The 21,302-nt window shown below is 39.3% G+C and overlaps 1 protein-coding gene across 3 annotated transcripts in view; it reads right to left on the bottom strand.

Moving 5' to 3' along the window:
* LOC111865793 (paired box protein Pax-1) overlaps positions 1-21,302 on the bottom strand; it is a 68,849-nt gene that overhangs the window by 21,301 nt on the left and 26,246 nt on the right. The window contains exon 2 of one of the 3 annotated variants that reach the window (XM_033751964.1): positions 5,248-5,301. The exons of the other annotated variants lie outside the window; for them this stretch is intronic. The gene's annotated coding sequence lies outside the window, so the exon portion shown is untranslated. The remainder of the gene's footprint in view (positions 1-5,247; positions 5,302-21,302) is intronic. 3 annotated transcript variants of the gene reach the window in all.

Raw genomic sequence — 21,302 nt, forward strand, 5'->3', positions numbered from 1 at the left:
ATCCTCCTTCACGGAAGTGAAGTTGTGTCTCAGTTATAAAAATCAATGGGTTTGTTGCTGCTTAGGACAGAGTTTTCCAAAATGTGGGATGCACCCCTTAGGATGGGTCGACACGGGACATTCTGAGAAACATAACATAGTAAAACTGAATGATCATAATTGTCAAAATATTATAATATTTGTAAAATCTTGATAAATATTTCCCGACAAAATATCTAAAATATTTCGAGTTTGTAAATAAACTGTAGAACAGGAAGCATCCTGAAATGAATCTGGGAAGATACAGGACTCAAGGATGTTAAAGCTGGTTGCACTTAATGTTAACACTTTTCTTTAAAGCAGTCTGCTTCAGATTTCTGTTTCGATACTTAAGGGGCACCAAAAGTGTTTATCAGGGGTACCATAATCCATCATTTTCAATATTTCCACTCATATATGTTATCTGTGGATGTTAATCCTTTCTGATTATGTTCAGAATATTCTTGTAGATATGAGAGTTATAAAGTTCATCACTATTCATTTATCATTACAAATTATGTATCTTCTAAGTTTCTTCCACCGGGCCCAGGCATTTGACACTTATTTCGGACGTTATTAAACACAACAATTTTGAGATCCATTCCTGTAAAGGACTAAAATGAAAAAGTTTAATCCCGAAATGTGAATATCCCAGCCATCAGCTACACAGTATTGACGGATTCTGAACCACGTAACGATCATTTCCTATCCTGAACCTCTGGAATCGCTAATTGTTAACACGTGTTGACCCTGTTCAGAGGGGGTGGGGTGCTGCAGCCCGAAATACATGTGACGAAGTTCACCACAACAAGTCTAATGACCCCAAGCTGTAAAACCGAGACCCAGTGTCAAGGACAGCCTGTGAACCGATCGACTTCTACAGTATTCCTCTCAACTCTGACACAATCTGTTGTAGGCTGGCTATGGCTACGCGTTAGGTAGTTATTTTGAAGTCTAAATTACCACTCGCACTTTTCATCGTCCTTGAGTAACTTCGTCAATGTATTTTTTATTTATTAATTAAAGACTGGGTAACCCAGAACTTAATTACAATTAAAACTAGTTGGATAACTAATGATTAATTTTTTCTAAACCTAATATACTACGTAAATTAAAACAAAGTCACTTCCACTGAATTGCTTAGTACTTTAACATTTAATTAGTGCGAACGGTTTCTTCCGTTTCAGTCGTCTAATGATATTGTTCACGTTGAGAAGTCTGGACGCTTCAATGTTGACATGGTTTTGGAGTCTTCTTTTCATGAGAGGTGGCGGACTTAGCGATGATATCTGTAACCGTCTCGATCCCAAGGTCACGATGAAGGTCACTGTCACGAACGTACCTGGTGCGCTGACAATACACTTAGCACTTTGTTCTGATAGCGCTGAATCACTTGAATATTGAATTCACTGGCGCAGCCCCAGAGCTGGATACCGTAACTGCAAACTGGACGTAGAGTTTGTTTGTATACTGTAAGTGTATTGTGGATTGATAGCTCAGAATTGCGTCCAAGCAACCAACACATTTTTCTGAACTTATTGTTGAGCTCATCACGTTTTTTTCTTGATATGCTCTTTCCACCGTAACTTGGCGTCTAGAGTTAGTCCAGGATATTTTGCTGTGTTGGCGTATGGAACTTGAGTGCCACTGATGAAGATTGGTTGTTGCGTCAGTCTATTCAAATTCAAACTTCGAAAGCAAAGATCTCCTATTATTCGAAAATTACATGTTTTGATACCCATCTGGCTGCCATCATCAGGTGTACAGGTGTAGGGTAAACTGCTACTCATTTGTTATGCTTTTAAAAGTGTAAATATATTATGAAATATTTTAAATTATTTTTAAAATAATGTCACTTGATACAGTGTGATTATGGAAGGGGTTTGGATTGGTAATTGGATTTATTGAACAATTACAGACCGCAACTACAAGTAACTATAGTGCTATTGCACATTCGTTAGTTCGCTACAGCACGTACTAAGTCTTCCCAGTCTGCTGTGTCGTCACCAATCGTTGCCTGGTAACGGCTTCCAAAGTCGGAGATCCCTCAACTTTCGTGTTCACTTCCTTACTGGGTGGTAACTGTCTCGAAACAAACTAAATTCTAGACTTGACCGCATAGAAAACACCGCTTCCAACAATTCTTCTATTGTTGCACCACGCAGCTATCACAAGGGCCGCGTGAGAACACATCTTCCCTCTTAGTCTATTGGTGCGCGTTATGAATCTGTTGCCTAGCAACGGGTGTTGTTTACAGAGTCATTACTTGGCTACGGGTCTACATGCTACAGTATAATGCCGTGAATATTTTGTTGTATGCACGTGTTGTGGGTCTGGTGTACGAGTATATGCTGTTGATGTGCTGGCTTTTCTTTGGTGCTGTATGCAGCTGTTCTGAAGTGTGAATTTTAAAACACGGACCGAGTTACGCAAGATAACAGCGAGAATTGCGAATGCTAGTTTAGAATTCACAGTCCAAGAGGATACTGCAAATGTCAACAGGAATATTCAGGTTCTAATCTTCATGGACACTGAGCGGAAAGCGAGTTCTTAAGGTGATCTGAACACTTTCTGATGGGTTAGTTCACAAAGCTTTAAGTAGCTAGAGAGCGTCAAATGATATTGCAACGTGTAGAGCCCTTTATAGGCAACGGCTCAGTAAAAAAGTTCCTGCGGCAGCGATAGGCATGTATCAATAGAAGTAGTATTGTAAATGGTGTTTTCTGCTCGATCCGTGCAAAGAGGTTATAAGGAGACTTAGGTAGTTGCAAGAGAGCATCAGTAAAATATGGTCATGAGTTCCGCGGGACCCGGACCCAAGAATGACTGCGCTGGCGAATGCCAGCAGCAATTATAAACGACAGATATATCCTCTCGTCGTAGAGGATGTTACATTAGGACTACGACCACAAGTGTTCAGATGAAAATAAACAACGTTGGTCGCGACTCTCAAGGGGCTTGGTGCCAAGATGAACTGATTGGAGGTAAACCGCCAGTAGTAAAGTGACTCTGACTCTGACTCTAACAAGAGAGCTCAGTTGAAATGGAGCGGCAGTTCGGAGAGGACTTGAGCCCGAAAACGCAGGGATAGACATTGTTATAAACCGTTACCAGGCAACTACTAGTAAATGTTATGTGGGCTGGAAAAGACTTGTAAAGTATAGATATCAGCGATGGCGTTGCAATCAAGTGTAATTACGAGTTGTTTATTAGAGTGGTCAATAAATCCAATATCCATTCCAAATCACATTCTAGAGTCGCTGATACACGTGATAATGTGTTATTCTTTCATAGCGCGGAGCTTCATAAATTTCACTCTTCGTCAAATATTATGATGGCCATTGAATCAAAGAGGACGAGATTGTTACGTAAAGCAGGAAAACTTTTAAGTACAAGATTTTAGTTGGAAACAACTTAGGAAACACACGGAGAACGTAGCATTAGACGAAAGAATAATATTAGAAATGATTTTAAGAAATAGGGCGTGGAAATGTGAAAGGGGTTTATTTATATCATAAGGTCCGGCGGCGAACTCCGATGAAAATATAATAAAAAAAAATATGATAATTTTCGGGAATGTGGCGCCGAGTAATTTTATAGACGGATACCAGGGTACAGCCTCAATCTTCTGCGTGCGTAAAGACAAATGCGGTAAATTTATCTGAAACGTTGGTACTTATCTATTAAATTACGTTGTGTCACACTCCAGAAGACGGTAAATTTGATACCGGCGTGAGAACCTCACTATTACCCTGAAAATGGAGGCAGCATATTTATACGAAACGTAGTTACCTACCCTACCCCAGAAGACTGAAATCTTGACGCCTTCATGGCAATCTCAAACATCACGGTAAGGGACATAAATCGGTAGCCTACCTAGTCATTTTACCGACTGAGCTATTCAAGCTAATGGGGTTTAGGCTTGTACAAAAAAACTCCGTGATTTCAGTCCGCAAGCGAACCATACAGACCGAGCGACCGCCGCTTTTCGTCGAAGTTTAGTGCCAACTTTTGCAGATAGAGGGTGTCGCGTGGTCAGCGCAACGAATCCCCACGGCCGTTAATTTCAGTTTTCTAGACCGGAGCTGCTATTTCCTTGAAATAGCTCCTCAATTATCATCACGAGGCTGAGTGGACCCCGTTCCAGACCCACTACTTCTCAGAAAAAATGTGGTAGCGCCGGGAATCGAACCCGAACCTCTGGATATGCAGCCAGGAACGCTGACCACTAAACCACAGAGGCGGTCTTTAAACCAACAAATATTACCATTAATTATGTGAGGCAAAAATACGGATTATAAAATCCGTTCACGTATATTTCTAAAGAAAATAATATTTTGTACTCTCAGATCAAAGTGTGTATCCAACACACATTCCTACAGCTGTCGAAATTATTTCGTAAACATCATGGAGAATGAATTATATTTATTCCTAATTGTAACTTAAGTAAAATTTATGATGTATACTAATCCCATCTTATCTTTCCAAGAAATTAAAGTTTAATTTTCATGTGACTCTTATCTGTGCAACTTCGTACTAGAATTCCAATAATTTAAACGCGCTTCAGTGGAGCGACACGGGGATATCAACAATAAGTATTTTGGAGTAGCCTACAAGTTTAGACGGGTGAAATTAAATAAAAAACATAAAGGAGATATCTAAAGCGAAGTAGACCCAAGAGACTATTGAGGCAGAACTAAAACAACTAAGGAAATGCTGAAGAACCCAAAGGTTCCTGACGGAAAGTACCAAGTTATCCTTTTAACACGACCGTAAGAAAGTTCCATCCACCTTCCATGCTTGTATCCAATTTCCCTACTATTCATTTTAAAAAATCAACTATGTAATTCTTACTTCATCCTGAATTTTATCACCATAAATATCGAAACACGGACTGGGCAAAATAGTAAGGAATTTCATCCTCAGAATTTACTTAAGATCCATCATAATTTTATCTTATCGTATTGTGGCATATAGAGGCCCATTGCTAGGAAGCGACCGGGAAACAGACAACAAAACAACATCCGCTACTAGCCAACATATTTTTAATAAGCAAAGATTGAATAGCAGAAATTGAACTACAATAAAGAAACGATGTTTTCTACGTGGTCCGTGCTGAGAAGTTATGAGCAGGACAATTGGAGTAAGTTGTCAGTTGTGGAATATTAAGCAAGCCGGCAACAACTTGAGCACAGAAGCTGAAGAATCTCCGTTGTTGAGATGAATTACCAGGAAACGACTTGTGACAGCAGACGGAGAAGACTTTTCGTGTAATCTAGCGATCTGTAAAGTGCAGAGATTAGTGATGGCGCTGTAAGTACTTGCAGATACGAGTATAACTGTCCAATAATTCCAGTTACCAATCCAAACCCCGTCTGCATGCACTCATACATGGGACAATATATTTATATTTTCCAACTCGAAATTTCAAAGAAGTTTCGCTATCAGAATCCTTTTAGCATTATTTTAAACCTCCGTGTTAGCTACAGTTCCAGCTCAGCGTGGCATCCCATCAGTAACAGGAAAACTGTACAAATCACGAAGCTTCTCGTAAAAGAATGCCCTGAACATATTGTTTGATTCATTGTTTTGTTATCCTAATAATTCCTAACCAGATAAGTAACTATGGGATTCTCAAAAAGACTTCGCTCATTGCTGTCAGTTACTTCCTTCTTTTTTTCTTGGCACTACAGCCCCAGTGGGCCTGGGCCTACCTCCATGAACTTCTCCGTTCACTCAATTTCATCCTTTTTTTCTCCTTGGCACTACAGCCCCAGTGGGCCTAGGCCTACCTCCATGGACTTCTCCGTTCACCTCGGTTTTTCTAGATCTTACACTTTCGGTAGGACTCCTTGGGCGGGTGATCAGCTCGTCGCAAGGCCTCTACCTGTACACAAACACAGAAAAACGCACACACACACACACACAAACTAAACATCCATGCCCTGAGTGGGATTCGAACCCACGATCCCAGTTTCCAAGCGAGCGAAGACGGTACATGCCTTAGACCGCTCGGCTAACGTGACCGGCCAGTTACTTAATTGGTCTACCTAATTAGTTAGTTAGGGATGCAAGCAGACATACAACTTTCAATATCATTACGGTGAGACCGTTCATCAGACAATTTTCAACAACAGCGGAACAGGCAATGTGTAAGCCCTATTAGTGCTATAATTAATTATGTTACAATCATTTATAGGCTTAAAAATGCCTCGTCGATCACAGTGGCCGCGTGGTCTAAAGCGTGAACCGTCTTCGCCCGCTCGAACGCTGGGATCGTGGGTTCGAATCCAACACTAGGCATGGATGTCTCTGTGCGTTTGTTTTGTGTTTGTATTGTTATGTGTGCAGGTAACGGCCGTAAGACGGCTGATCCCTCGTCCTAGGAGTCCTACCATTTGTGTATTGGATTAAGAAACTGAAAAAGCGGCCAAGATGCGAAGGGCTGTAGAGCAAGAGAGATAGGAAATAAAGGAAAGGAACAATATCTTAGTATTGTGGCTAAGATGTAAATAAGTTTTCTATATGCGAGTTCTTTGAAGGTAGTGCGGTCACATATTATGCCAATTTGAAATAGTACGATAAAAGTAATATCAATAAAGATTAAAAAAATGTGAACCCTGAAAGATTCAACAAGAATCACATACGTTGTTTCAAAACTTACATTAAATTATGAGAGTTCTGAATCATGCCAAGTCTTCAGGAAAGCATCCTCACATAAATACGAGCACACTCTACCTAGGAGAACATAATTTTGAAATATTTAAGTAGTAATATTTAAAACTATGCCCTCATGGGTTGCGATGCCATATATTCATGTTGGGGGGCCGACGTTTCGGAGTAACATCAGTATCCTTCCACAACATGTAATTCACAACCCAGTTGAACACAAACTTCAAGAATAGTAAGATTTAAAATTGAGGAAAACAAAAGGAAAATTAAATTTTAATATACGAATAGCTATACATGTGTCAAACCTTCACAAAATAATAACATGCATTGCTCTAACAAAACTGCCTGTTCTTATAACATCGAACTGCTCATAGGCGTAAAAGCATTAATATACGCAGTATATCTAGATCTGAGTTCTTGTTCTTCATGTATTGTCCTGGCCAAAAGAGAAACGTTTCAATAATTTCTTGGAAGTTCAAGAAATAAACGTCATAAAGAAGACATACCTAGCCTTAATTCTCCATCAACAGAGAATCGTTTTTTTATTTCTAATTAATTTATTTTGCAACCCGATTTAGAAAATCTTAAATTTATCCTACGATATACTGCTCCTATGTTTGAAAAGTAACCAAACTTATGTCCATACGCTTATATTTCAATTAAATATTAAATTATAGTTTTTAAAAATATTCCGGTTTATAGAAGTATATTTATACCGTGATGTTTGTCTTTCGGTTTCCGTAATTCTCTTTCCCTTATTAGTACCGTCAGAGAATTAGCAAGAAAATCTAATTCTTCCTCCAACTTCTCCACAGAATAGGCTGTAATGAATAGTGCCTAATTATTTCTAAAGGAAAATTGAAAATCATCTCCTAGTTACTGTGTACTTTATCTGCTGTTCAACTACATACTGCTACACACTGAAACATATTACAAGATGAGTGTTTGCTACTTACTCATTACTTGCTTTGCATATCTTCGACATTAAACATGGAGGCAGTACGTTTCTCGAAATAGAGACGAACTTCTACGGATTACAAGGCACCATATCTCAGAAAACAGAATATTCACAACAATCACGGCAGTGAGATCCTCTAATCCCGCATTAATCCTTTAAAGTTTCGTGGTTATTATATATATCACCTGCTTTAACACGATAAAACTCTGCAATGTGCCCACACATTTTATTTATACGTGTGTTCCCTGTGGTTCTCACAATAAACAGCGATTAGTTCCCTAAACAACATTTACCGTTGGTCTTTCTAGCGGAGACGTGATGTGTTTCCTGTGAGGTACGATCTGAATTTATATATACATTCTGCCCACACAGTGTATTTATGTGTTCCGTATGGTTCTCACAATAAACAGCAATTATTTCCCTAAACAACATTAACCGGTTGGTCTTTGTAGCAGAGACGTAATGTGTTTCCTGTGAGGTATGAACCGAGGATCTATATATTATTTAGAAAAAAATCTGTCTTTAACAAGTTAAAGGAACGTGTGTGTGTGTGTGTGTGTAATATAACATTCGACAAGATTTTGGCAAGTAAAGAATGGGAATCTTGTTCTCTGGGACGTAAGTCAGTGCGGGCTTTCAGATCGGTGAGCCTGAGGGCGTGGCTGCACTTCACGGCATATTTTCCAACTCGTGAAGCAACTCAGTCTCTGGAAGAATGAACACAGAGTCAGGGCATCGTGTTCCCCGCCAGACAGGTGCTTCCGTACAGCTCACTGTTGCCAAATTGTACAGAAAATGGAAGACAGGATATCTTCAACCATGTGCACGAGATAAGGCTGTTGAGGAGCCTCATGGGAGTCCCGTAATCACTCTTTTCCGAAAAACAAAATTGCATGTGACGTATTTGTTGTGATCACGATGCAAGATTCAGTATTCAGTGATGAGAGACAATATAAGAAATAAAGAAATGTGAAATGGATTAGAAACGGAAGCTATGGCAAGATACGTAAAACAATATCAAAGAAAGTGGCTATAACATTAGGAAAGAATTTCATTGGAATTATTATTTAATATCATGGAAATAGAAGACATTATCTGAAGAGAAAGTAGAATGAATTATTTGAATAGCCCAATTCGTATTACGGAAGAAGTAGTCTTGAAGTCTTCTGAGAAAATAGTGTTTTAAAATAAAACCGAAATTACGCCTCAAATACAGAAAGAATTTTAAACCTCTGACTGCTCAGCACAGTCATAGAATAGAAACACCAAGAGTGCTTTGGAGTAAACGCAGTTACACACAAAAACTTGCAACAGCCTTCTTCCTATAAGAAACCTTGAAAGGGCCACAGATCTGGATCATATGAAAGCCTGTTCTTTCTTTAAACATCCATATGTCACGCACAATACTATCTATTGAGAGAAATGCTATGCTAAATAATTAGTATCGATCCGACATCTTTGGCTATGATAGTTTTAACACTAGTATCCTAAGCAGATAAAATTGGCTTGTGGCGTGTAATGGGTTAAATATCTCCATACCTGAAATTAGTAATGTTGCCGTACTTAGGTAATCACCACACTGTAGGTCGTGGTGCAAGGGCCGAGAGGGCCCACCCCTTATACATTCATACATTAGGTAATCACCATATTTTGTGCCCCTTCCTGGGGAAAGAGCCACTGTACGATCAGATAGGATGACGAATGGGCCTCAGGGAATGTCTGAACCCGGTGGAGAACAAATTAGTTTATTCCCTCTGGCAGCAAACGACTGTACAGAGTGCGAAATTGTTTAGTATGTACAGTGTTCCAATGCAAGGCTATAAGCGTATTAGCTATATAAAGGAATAAATAAATAATTTAATACGCGTAAATAAAAATAACATAGGCCTATATAATATTATATATCAGTCTGTATAGCGACTGACTACGGGCTTGATGGTATATGAGCCAGAGTTCGGATCTCGGTAGGGGCGAGATATTTCTCTTCTCCCCGTCGTCCAGACAGGTTTTGGGGCCCACTCAGTCTCCTCTCTAGTGGATACAGAGGCTATTTCTCCAGAAATAAAGACGCCGGGGAGTGAAGCTAACAACTTACCTCCCACTATTGCCGAGGTGAAGAATACGTGGATCTATACGACCACTCCTCAGCACACCTTCATGGTGTAGTGCTTAATTAGCTTAGCACAGGGGCAACTTTACCATTATAAATATGTAAAATAAGTAAATAAATTTCTCTATTATGTTTCAACGTCAAATAAATTGTGTGAAGACAAAACCTGTCAGTCATCAGCAATGCAGAACTGTTCTGTCAGTGAGTTCCATTCTGACATCGACCAACCGAGGAGACCCAAGGCTTAAGTAACAGAAAGTACTTGAGAATGGTTTATGAAACTGTAGATCGCGTCACTCCAGGGATGGGAGGATGAGTTCTCAAGAGTCATTTATAAATAAGTTGCACCCACACACAATTTTATACAGAAATAGTTATCATCAGAAGCAGCAGTAACACGGTTTAGACTACTAACCTGTTCATAGAGTCACAGCGGCAAAGTTGTTAGGTTTCTCTCATATCATTCCTAATTAAATCAATAACTTAAATCACTGGGCGTCGTGTAAACGTACTTAGACTATTTTATTCAGTAGAAGTAGCATGGCCTGTCTCGGAATCCAAGCGGTCTAAGGTATGTACTGTCTTCTCTCGCTCGGAAGCCGGGATGGTGGGTTAGAATCCCATACAAAGCATGGATGTTTGGCATGTGTATTCGTATGTGTTTATTGTTTATTTATGTTATCCTGTGTTTAGGTAGAGGCTTTGCGACGAGCTGATCACCTGTACGAGTTCTACCGTCTGTAAAATAATCATGAAACAGAATCAGAGGCCGGGGACAAAGGGGCTGTAGAGCCAGTGAAAAAATAAAGAAGTATTATGAATTTTGAGAAAATTAGGCCATATAACCCGATGCCAAAGAAACCGTTTACAATGTAAGGTCACCACGTAACAGTCTCTCAATCAAGAGAACTGTTGAGAAGTTAATTAGTTCCCGTCAGCACAGAACATGCAAAACATGATGAAGTTGTGTCGTGTTTAGTTGTTGACGTTCTACGATGTAAAGGCAACAGAAATTAACGAGAAAACGCGTAATGTTTTCATAAGCGGCACGCGTTCACATAAACACTGTCGCCAACTGCAGGCATCCCAATTGACTTCATCTCGTACCGCAAAGAGAACGAAGATTATATCACATGCAGAGACAAGGACGGAGGAAGCAGATAGATGAAGAGTTAATGAGAGAAAATGTGGCATGTGGAGAAAAAACAAACAGATTTATTGAGGTCTGTGACGTCACTGGAAGACGCTCGCACCCCGACTGAACCCAGCGTCACAGAGGCGAGAAACATTGCAAGACATAATTTTTATATATCTCAGTTTCTGAAAGAGCGTCTTTAAAAACACAGACTTGAATGATAGATAAACAACAAAAATGGTTCTAGAATGTTGGCAAATGTGATTCTTGTCTGTGAACTTCTATCAGACTACACGGCATCCCATCCCAAGCAATATATCACTCTGAGAAGAAAATGTAAAAAGCTATCCCTGTAACAGGACGTGAAGGCCCATTGGTTTGTGAGACATCGAGGCTCCCACATTTTATCTAGATAATCTGCTCACAGATGGCGGTGAGATTGTTAGTCTTACTCGCCGGCCACCCTTTACCCCTCCAGGAAGATTCCTGATACTCATGAGAAGAATATGTAATCACCAATATACAGTGAATCCAAACAGAATGCACATAATTTAAACATTTTTGTTGAGAAAATGAACAGAGCTGGAAGAGTACAGTTTTCGCCAAATGAAACAGCCACATAAAATTTGTCCTCCACCTTTTTCCATTTCACTTCACTTAGACGTGAGCTACATTTGTTGCTCGCACGAAATCTATCCGGTATTCAAAAGTCTTGAAACTGACTCATGCGCACAATCACTTGTTCTCGATAGATCAGTATCGTACGTTAAATTCTGAAAAGTCCACTGACATGTTTAAAATGTGCGCACTCATTCTTGGGCACTCTGTATTTATTATCGGTAGTCCAATATTTATTATAGGAATAGATCGACGATAAGTTGTGATATAACTGAGTTATTCAAAAGAAAATAATTAATTTTTCTGAAAAAGCTCTGTCTCATATTAAATAAAATACTTTCCTAATCTTAATAATTCTGTTTTATATGTGCAAAAACTCTTTGTGTTCTTGACAGTATATTAACATGTAAGAGATTAATATCACGATGAGAAAGATTAATGTCGATTTAAATTTCATGTCCCTGAAAAATTTTAAATAAAATTGTCAGCTCTGGACTAAAATAAAGACGTCATAAAGAGCAAAACATTTTGGAAGTTAAAACGCTATCATAAATTATTAGAATGGTGTTAATTTTTAAATCGAACTCTATTATTAGTCACAGTCTACTAACTCTGTAAATTAATCAAATTAATTGATGAGTTCTTGAACAGAAGCCAGCAATGTACGTACAGGCCTATTCGTGTTTCTGAGACTGACTACAGAAGCTGGAGAGGTTACTGTGTATACTTCCAGTTCCCAGACACTTCCTCACAAATTTTCGAACCATATAATGCAATTCGCTCACTGAAGTCTCCACCCACAAATCGTGGAGAGACCTTAGAGTCGCAGTACGTGTATAAAATTTCCTCAATACTAAAACTGCGCTTGAAAATAAACATTTAGACTCAGCCTCTTAGAGGAAAGAGTACCAGGAATCTTCGGGGGGGGGGGCCCTGCCGGTGAGTAAGGCTGACAACCTCACTGCCATATGTGAACCGACTGTCTAGAAAATATGGAAGCTTCGACGTCTCATAAACCTATGTACTTCCATAGCCTCTTACAGGGATAACTTTACCTATTTACTGTTACATTTTCAATATTAGTTTGTGAATGAATATTTTTATTAAGTAATTTCAGATGAATTAAGACTTTATAAAAATTATCTTCTGAAATTCGTATATTCTGACAACAGTTTACCAATGTTTCGGAGGAAAACAATGTTTCCATCTTCAGAGGTAAAAAAGTAAGGCAAGAAAGTGAGCAGCATACAGGACGTCATACATTCAGAAGAACATGTAAGATATGCTAAATGGATCGACATATTTTCGCATAGGCCTATAAATTATAATGCAGCATTAAGTACAGCAATGTTCAGAGAAGACGGAAACGGAAATTTGTACACCCCTGTCGTATCTGTTGCAGAAGAGAGAAACATTACACAGCGTAAGAGCAGCCTGACAGAAGCAGTGACAAGACAAAATGTCGAGAAGCCTAAATCGAAGACAGACAGACAGAGACGAAAGCAAGACAAGCAGATTGCCTCTTCCTGGCAGCATGGGCTCAAAGGGTTTACCGACGGCGACCTCAGGGTAGAAGATAATGTTGGCAGGCGTGATTGATGTATACAACTGTTACTATAAGATCCATAAATAACACAGGCTCGACACGCTGCTCTTGTGACGTGTTATATCGACAATCCTACCAAATTTAATTAGGAACTAAAAGAAGAAGTCTTAACTCTGGCAATATTTATATTTATAGTTTAATATTTTACTAGAGTCAGTGGCTTAGAATATGTAAAGTCAAACGACATGATGATCAGTGAATAATGAACTGATGTGTATGTGTGTGTGGGGGGGGGGCAGCATCGATGGTTACATGCACACGAATGGAAAACAAATTAGAAAATCTTTTATAGTCAGTGTTCCAAGAGGAAACGTCAATATTCTCGGAGGTCACAGTATCGGTCATTGTAAGCAAAAAATGTGTATATGTACATGTGTCCTATTCAGAACGGTTTCCGAGGTAGAGCTATTTCACTGTACAGTACACTGTACACTATACAGACGAGCAACACGCCATGTCCTCACACGAATTGCAAAGTACATTGATGACGACGGTGGAATTTTCCGGGAATGTATTGTATTAAGAAAGATAAACAACAAAAAACAAAATCCGTGGTTTTAGTCCTCAAACGAATTATACCGACCGAGCAACCGCCGCTTGTCGGAGAAATTAGTGCCAAATTTAGCGGATAGAGGATGTCGCGAGGTCACCGCAACGGATCCCCACGGCCGTTAATTTCGGTTCTCTAGACCGGAGCCGCTATTTCGTTGAAATAGTTCCTCAATTATCCTCACGAGGCTGAGTGGACACAAACAGTGAATAGCTTTATGTCGGAAACCGTTCGAATAGGACACATGTACACGTATACTATATACAATCTGTTGTTTAGAATGATCGATACAATACCTGCAAGAATACTGATCTTTCCTCTTGGGACATTCTGTATAACACAGTATAAAATTAGTTAAGAACAGATCTATGTCAGACTGTAATATAATATAACGCTTAGTAAAGGACTCGAGGAGAACACGAAAAAATACGGAGTTATGTTAATTGTTGTATAGACTAGCTGCATATGGGGGCGGTAAAAGTCAAAGAGCTGAAACTGGAGGTAAATTTGAAACTTCTGCACCACGAAGGAACATCACGACGGTACATACGTTGCAGAGAGAATCCCCTAGGATGTCGCGCAACGTGCCGTGAAGATGGCAATATTTTTTCTTCTTTGTCATAAACTGGGCATTCCTGCATGACATGTAGAACGGTAAGGGAGATGTCACGGTGGTTAGCAGAATGGTGAATTTTAAAGTGTGTGGCCTAATTTGAGGTATAAACCGTGATTCGCGGGAATGGACTGAGGAAAACTGTATAAAATGAATTATCAATACAAGGTTTAAGCACAGCTTCTACTTGCTGCTGATACTCATAAATCTATGCTCGGCTCTGTAATCGTAAAGATAATACATGTGAACCCATTAAGCAAATTCAGGAAGGGAAATATCGCTAAGGGGGGGAAAAAATATATATATATAATTTTGGGAGAAATTTCCGATGCCTACATTTCTTCAAGTGTTAATTTCACTATTGTGAAAATGGCAAAAAGTATAAATTGAATATAAAATTCAGTGATCGCTTTACGTGTACAACTGCTATCCATGGAATCTCCCCTCCCCACAAAGGGACGTCCAGTCAGCGATAGGTTTACTTCAAAGAGGTATCCCGAAAATCTTCCTGAAAATTTACATTCAAGCCGTTTAAGAATATTTTTATAGCCTCATAGTTGGGGAACTCTATATTGAAACACCGGGTGCGCCTCAAATTGTGTTCAAGATATTTTGGTCTTAATATCTGGTACTATATTCCTTCCATTCTTTCGGTTTTGATTTTTCTAACAATCAAGGAAAGAAACGAGACTGACTGGCCCTCTACTGTGACAGTGTTCATGTCCGCATCAGCATTCCTGCTGATTCTTACTACGTAAAATGTACAAGATATTACATCGAGAAAAATGCCCTCGTCGTGTCTGTAATTCTTCACTTAGAAATAAAGGATATATTTGCCTTGTATCTCAATACAAAATTTCACGCCCCTAGCTCCTCTGCCATGAAAACAAACTTTCAAATAAAATATTGTATCGATCTCTCACCNGAAAAAGTACCGAGTTCCACACCAAAAAACAAAACAAGAAATTTGAGTCTGTAACTAGACTAGAATTTATAAATAAATCAATTTTTATATCTGTCCTTTAAAGTAATTCGTTAAACTAAAAAATCTGATAATTTTCTGTGAGCCAACAGAAGATACTGCAACTGCAAGAACTGATTAACTTGCCTTGACTGAATGCTAAATTCCACGTTCTTATCCCACAAGGAAACATGGAAAAATAATGGCGTAAATAAATGATCATCATCAGCTGCAATATGAGCACCAGACCCTTTCCAGTTGAGAGCAAAACCTCCCATTTTTCCGGATCGTCCTTTGTCTCTATTTCCTGCAGTTTTATGCTGCACAAATCTTTGCAAAATATACCCATGCCAGAGATTTTTTTTTTTCCAAATAAAAGTTCAAAATTGGATGCATATCTTATTTCTCTAATCGTTCATAATCGTTGAGGTTCCGTCTAGATGCAGAAATCTTATTTCTGCAGCTTTAAGCCGCCCTCAGGCACAACTCTGCTCAGCGCCGCGTTTTTAGGTCCGTACATTGACATAGCAACCGCCTTTAATTTAAAAGTTTTGAATGAGTTTCTCTTCCATACCTATTTTCCTGCGTTCTACATATTCTAATGCATATGTTTTGCAGTTTATATAATTTATTAGTCACGTCTTAGTTACCATTATATACAAAGTCCACTGTACTTAAAAATACATCCTTTTCAGTTATACAGAGTGATTCTAAATTATTGTCGGGGTTTCAAACCTTACTTGTCATGAAAGGCGAGCATGTTGAAGATGTTTAGCGATCTGTAGTATTTATTATATATGTAATAAATCTCACTGAATTACAGTTTCATATTCCATTAACATATTTGCTTTTTGCTTTCGGTTTGAAAATTATAATCCACGAAAATCCCGACAATAATTTATAATCACCTTGTATTTTTTTATTTTATTTTTATAGCATGGTAACAAATAAATTTCATTGCACACCTATCAACTGAATTCAATAGATGCATATGAGAGTCTAAATGTCTTCAACTGGAGGCGTTTCGGACTCCTACCGCAAGATGTGGAGGTTTGTGACTGTTGTTCAGAAAAAAAAACGCTTTGGTCTATATTTATCTCGATATATTATGCTTTCGGAAGCACCTTGTTGCTTTCCGACGCCCCGTGCAAATTCGGCCAAATTATTTCTTGCTGGTAGAGACTGTAGATTTTGAGAAAGAAAAATCCCAAAGCGACCTGCACAGACACGATCTTGGGCTGCAGCCAAACACAACATCCAGTGAAATGAGGGTCTCTTTTGCCAAGTATAAGCACACACATGTACTGATTACTAACTCCATGAAGCTGAGTCCTTCTTCAGAAGCTAATAGTTGCTTAGTGACAAGAAATTTCCAACATGTTGCAAAATCGGAAAGCTCTATTACATGTTCACAGGAACTTGCCAGTGATTCCTATCCTGGGCCAGATGAATCCAGTCCAGAACCTACCACATTATTTCTTTCTGATCTACTTCCATATTGTCCTCCCATCAACGTCCAGGTCTACTTAGACGACTCTGCCCTCCAGTTTTTCCTACCGAAAATTTATATAGCTACATTTATCTTCTCTACTATTGGTGCCATATGTCTTCCCCATCTATCCTCATTCACCTGACCATTATGATAATGTTTGACTCTATAAGTTAAATGTATGAAGGTCCTCATTGTGTAATTTTGTCAAGTCTTCTATTACTAAATACCTCTTTAAAAGATAAAATTATCCCTGTAAGAGGCCGTGGAGACCTATAGGATTGCGAGACGTCGAGATTCTCGCATTTTCTAGACAATCGGCTGACAGATGGTGGTGAATTTGTCAGCCTTACACGCCGTCTGACCGCCCTTTCCCCCCAAGAAAAATCCTGGTACTCATTTCTGTTAGAGGCTGAGTCGACCTCAGAGCCATAGTGCGGCTGGAAGGATTAGGTCAGTTGATAAAAAAATCTGATGACCGCATCCGGAACCGGACCAGCGACCTTCCGGCTTAGATTGTAAAATTAATATTCTTCTAATTGTTCTTAGATTTATTTTAAACAAATGCAGTACTTTCCTTCGGAACATTAAAACTATATACCAGACTGTGCGGTGTCACAACTCCTAGACCTTCAATGTCACAACTGTGTGATGCTCAAACCTTGCTCTAGCCTTGCATTAAAGAGGTACTTGATTCTGATCTCGGCCAGAATATCGGCTTTCGTGACCAAAGTTTCTCATAGTTTTTCTCAGTTCCTCCAGCAAATTCTGACATTGCAGATCCTTTCCAATTCTCTATCCATCAAGCATTCCAAGATTCGACGATATATTTTCTTAATATTAAAAGCGCCTTTAAACGTCCCCCCTCGCAACACACGTACACGCGCGCGCGCGTATAGATTTTGAACCCGCTGCTGAATATAGTGAGTCGGTTAAATTGCTGCTGACCCTCGCCAACACAGTCATTCCTGGCTTCAATCTCCTCGAGATCCATGACCAAGATTTGTATTCTCTCCTAGACATGTACATGTTTCGAAATGGGGCCTCCTCTTCGACGAAGGGAGGGGGTGGGAGTTCGGTCTTTCTATGTAGGCGCTACGTTTGTTGCACCGTGGTTTCCAGTCCAGTAAAATTTTTGCTGGTTCTCGTCAGCACAGTCATCCTTGGTTCCTAGACCCATGGGACTCATGACCATATTACACTGTTTGAAGATTCTGAGGGTCATGAGATCTGACCCCGTTCTACTGAATTCGGTGTAGGCTCCTCTGTTTCAACACGTCTCCACAGATGGATCCATACCTACTTCCGCTGCGAATTCAGAGTGAAAAAAATGTCGACTTATAGTATCACGACACTGTGTAGCTCTACACAACTCTTCAGTTATTAATCTCTGGCTGAGTTCAGTGGAATATATACACGCAGTAAGCAGGTCTGAAGACGCTTCTTAATTCCATTCAGTGTGGCCGAATGGATCTCGCCCGTACGAGTGTACTCGTATGTAATTGTTAATGCACGTCCAGACATAAACATGCTCGTCGTCAGTTGGTGTTGGTGGCCATGTTTAACGACGATAGTAAGCACTTTAAGGCGTACGTGAAGCAGCGATGCGGATGAAGCTGAAGTACCAGCTGCCTGCGTAAAGTGTACTAAGTAACTTGGTAACTTCAACCTCCTGCCTCAGACATGTTTCAGCTCAGTCTTCCTCGTTAGGGATCTAATCTTATATGTCAGTTATTTTGTCAGTAAAGGAAATAAATGTTTTAGTACTTTATTAAAGTTGATTATTTCTGTAGTGAGTAAAATTTTGCTTGTTGATTTCGGTCATTATTCACTTATTTCATTCCTTCCCATATTTTGGGATTTACAAGACTCACCTCCAGCTTAGTCTTCACATTGTATTGATATATACACTTCAAACTTCACCCAGCTTCGTCGCCTTATTCAAGATCTCTTCACTTCCACAAACAATTTGCTTAAACAAAGACTCCGACCAATATATATATATATATGTAAAATGCTCACTAATAAAATGCAGAAAGGTTACTCAAACTCGAAATGCTTGTAGTTATCAGCAAACAATAAATAAAGGATAAACAACTTCACGTCTTCGTGCTATGGGTGTATTACAGTTCCTTCTCACCTTCAGGCTATTGAATTGAGTTTCTCACAGCTTGCATACGAGGTGTACTCTTTTGTGGGAATGCAATGTCATGTAGGCCGGTAAAAGTTCATAGACGTTTCGGAGGATCGTATTATATCCATATTTAGGGCCGAAGAATAATACGAAGAAAAAGGAGATCTACTCTTAGATCATGAAGAGTGTCCATCTCGAGAAGCTGATAGTTGTTTAGGTAGTCAAGAAACGAATAGAATTTTATGGAAACCGGCACCCGGTAGCGTAGATGATTGAGACATTATGGTACAAGCCGAAGGCAGTGGATTCCATTCCCGATGAGGTCATCGGATTTTTCAATCGGCTTAATCCTTCCAGCCGCACTATGGCCCTGGGGTCCACTCAGGATCTAACAGAAATGAGTACCAGGAATCTTCCTGGGGCTAAAGTACGGCCAGCGCGTAAGGTTGACAACTTCACCGCCATCTGTTAGACGGTTTTCTAGAATATGTGGGAGCCTCGACGTCTCACAACCTTATGAACATCCACGGCCTGTTACAGAGATAAATTTACTTTCCACCATACTTCTCTATTTAAGGCCTCGCCATAGCTCTAGCGGTTAGCCCCTGGCTTCTCAGTGCGGCGGCCCGGGTTCGATCCCGGTTCTGGTGAAGTGGCATTTGTGGTGGAGAAAGTGGCGCTGGGGCGGGTTTTCTCCGAGTACTTCGGTTTCCCCTGCCAATCTTCATTCCACCAAATTCTTCATCATCATAATCACCCGGGGCAGGCTACAATAGGCCAATCAGTGGCCGCCGTGCCGAGTGGACACAGTTGGACTCCACCCCCACTAGGCGAATTAAAAAAAAATACTTCTCCATTTTATTTACTTTTAATTCTCTTCTATATTTGTTGTAGTCCTTCATTGTATTGTCCATCAATAATAATTCAGTGACGTTTACAAGAACAATAATAAATGGACTGGATTCATTATTGTTGTTGCTGCTGCAATCAAATTGTTTACGTGCATATGTATTTGTAAGTTACTAATTTTCTGCAATGTTAAGAACGGTTGATCTATGGAAGTCTGAAATTAGTATGCAAATTTATTGTCGTTCCAAAGATATAAAAAGCGATGTTTCACAAATCCTAAGACGTGGCAAAGACACGGACACTTATGGTACATCTCAATTATGTTATACCTATGTATTCTAAGGTGTTCACTTGGATCAAGACCTGTTCCTTTAGCCAGCGTACGTGTATAAGTGTCCTGTAGTCTGTCTGACGTCATTTCATCCATATTTCTTTTCGTGCACTATCACTAATTGGAGCTAACGGAGTTCCAAGTCATCTCATATCATAAAACAGGAAACGGAACATTGGAAAAACAAGCCATATTTCGTAACCCAGAAAGCGACCTCTGATAACGACACTGTATAAAGGGGGTGACCTGGAGATTAAATGATGCAAGATGATGTAGACACATAACAAAAAAAAGACAAACAAGCAGATAATATTGTGTAGAGCATATAACATATCTCTTTCCAGAATATCGGCTTCTACGTTCACAAGACGTTAAAATGCGTTAGAACCGAATGTGATTAGCTGGTGTTTGTGAAGGCATAAATAAATATCCTTGTTCCACAAAAGGGCGAGAATTTCTTGAAAATTTGAGCAACTATCAGCTTATTGAGAAGTATTCTTTTTTCATAACAAGAAATTCTGGGAAAATCTAACCACCTACTTTCCTTTGATAAGACGTACCGCATAGAAAAGAACACTTTTCCACGGGAACATCTTTACCGAGTTGTTACCTAGCAACAATAGACATATACATAGAACCACACTCACAAATATCCAACAATTCTTCTATTATTGTGTGTATTTGTTGCCGCGGTGAACGTGTTTGCCGACCGATTGCCTAACAACGAAAGTAAGGATACAATTTACCGAGCCTTTGCCTAGCAACGATAGGACGGACACACAGACACACAGACTGATGAAAGGGATTTATGGAGTACACGGTTGAGACGGGTTCAGGTACCATGATATCCGTGTATATACTAGTTTTTCTATATATTGGTGCAGACATTCAGCGTTAATAAAGGGGATTCACAGACACACAGACAGCATGGAGATCTCATAAGCCTATTTTTATTTTTTAACAATAAGTAAAGAGAGCTAAGAATGTTGTTTGTCTGCAGGTGTACGTTATGATGGTGCTTATGAAAACTGATCTGGGAAAAATAAGATTTTAATACAAAGACGGATAATTTTATTACAATATCGCTCGGTGCACTGAAAATATCTGGACTGAGAACAACACACAAAATATAATTATGTTGTTCTGGTGCCCGTCTATCTATGACCAATTAAGTAATATATCCGATTCATAATTTTCATCCGTTAAATGACTGAGAGATATTTTCATTTTATATAATAATAATAATAATAATAATAAT

The sequence above is a fragment of the Cryptotermes secundus genome, unplaced genomic scaffold, assembly GCF_002891405.2.
Source record: "Cryptotermes secundus unplaced genomic scaffold, Csec_1.0 scaffold683, whole genome shotgun sequence".
Lineage (NCBI taxonomy): Eukaryota > Metazoa > Arthropoda > Insecta > Blattodea > Kalotermitidae > Cryptotermes > Cryptotermes secundus.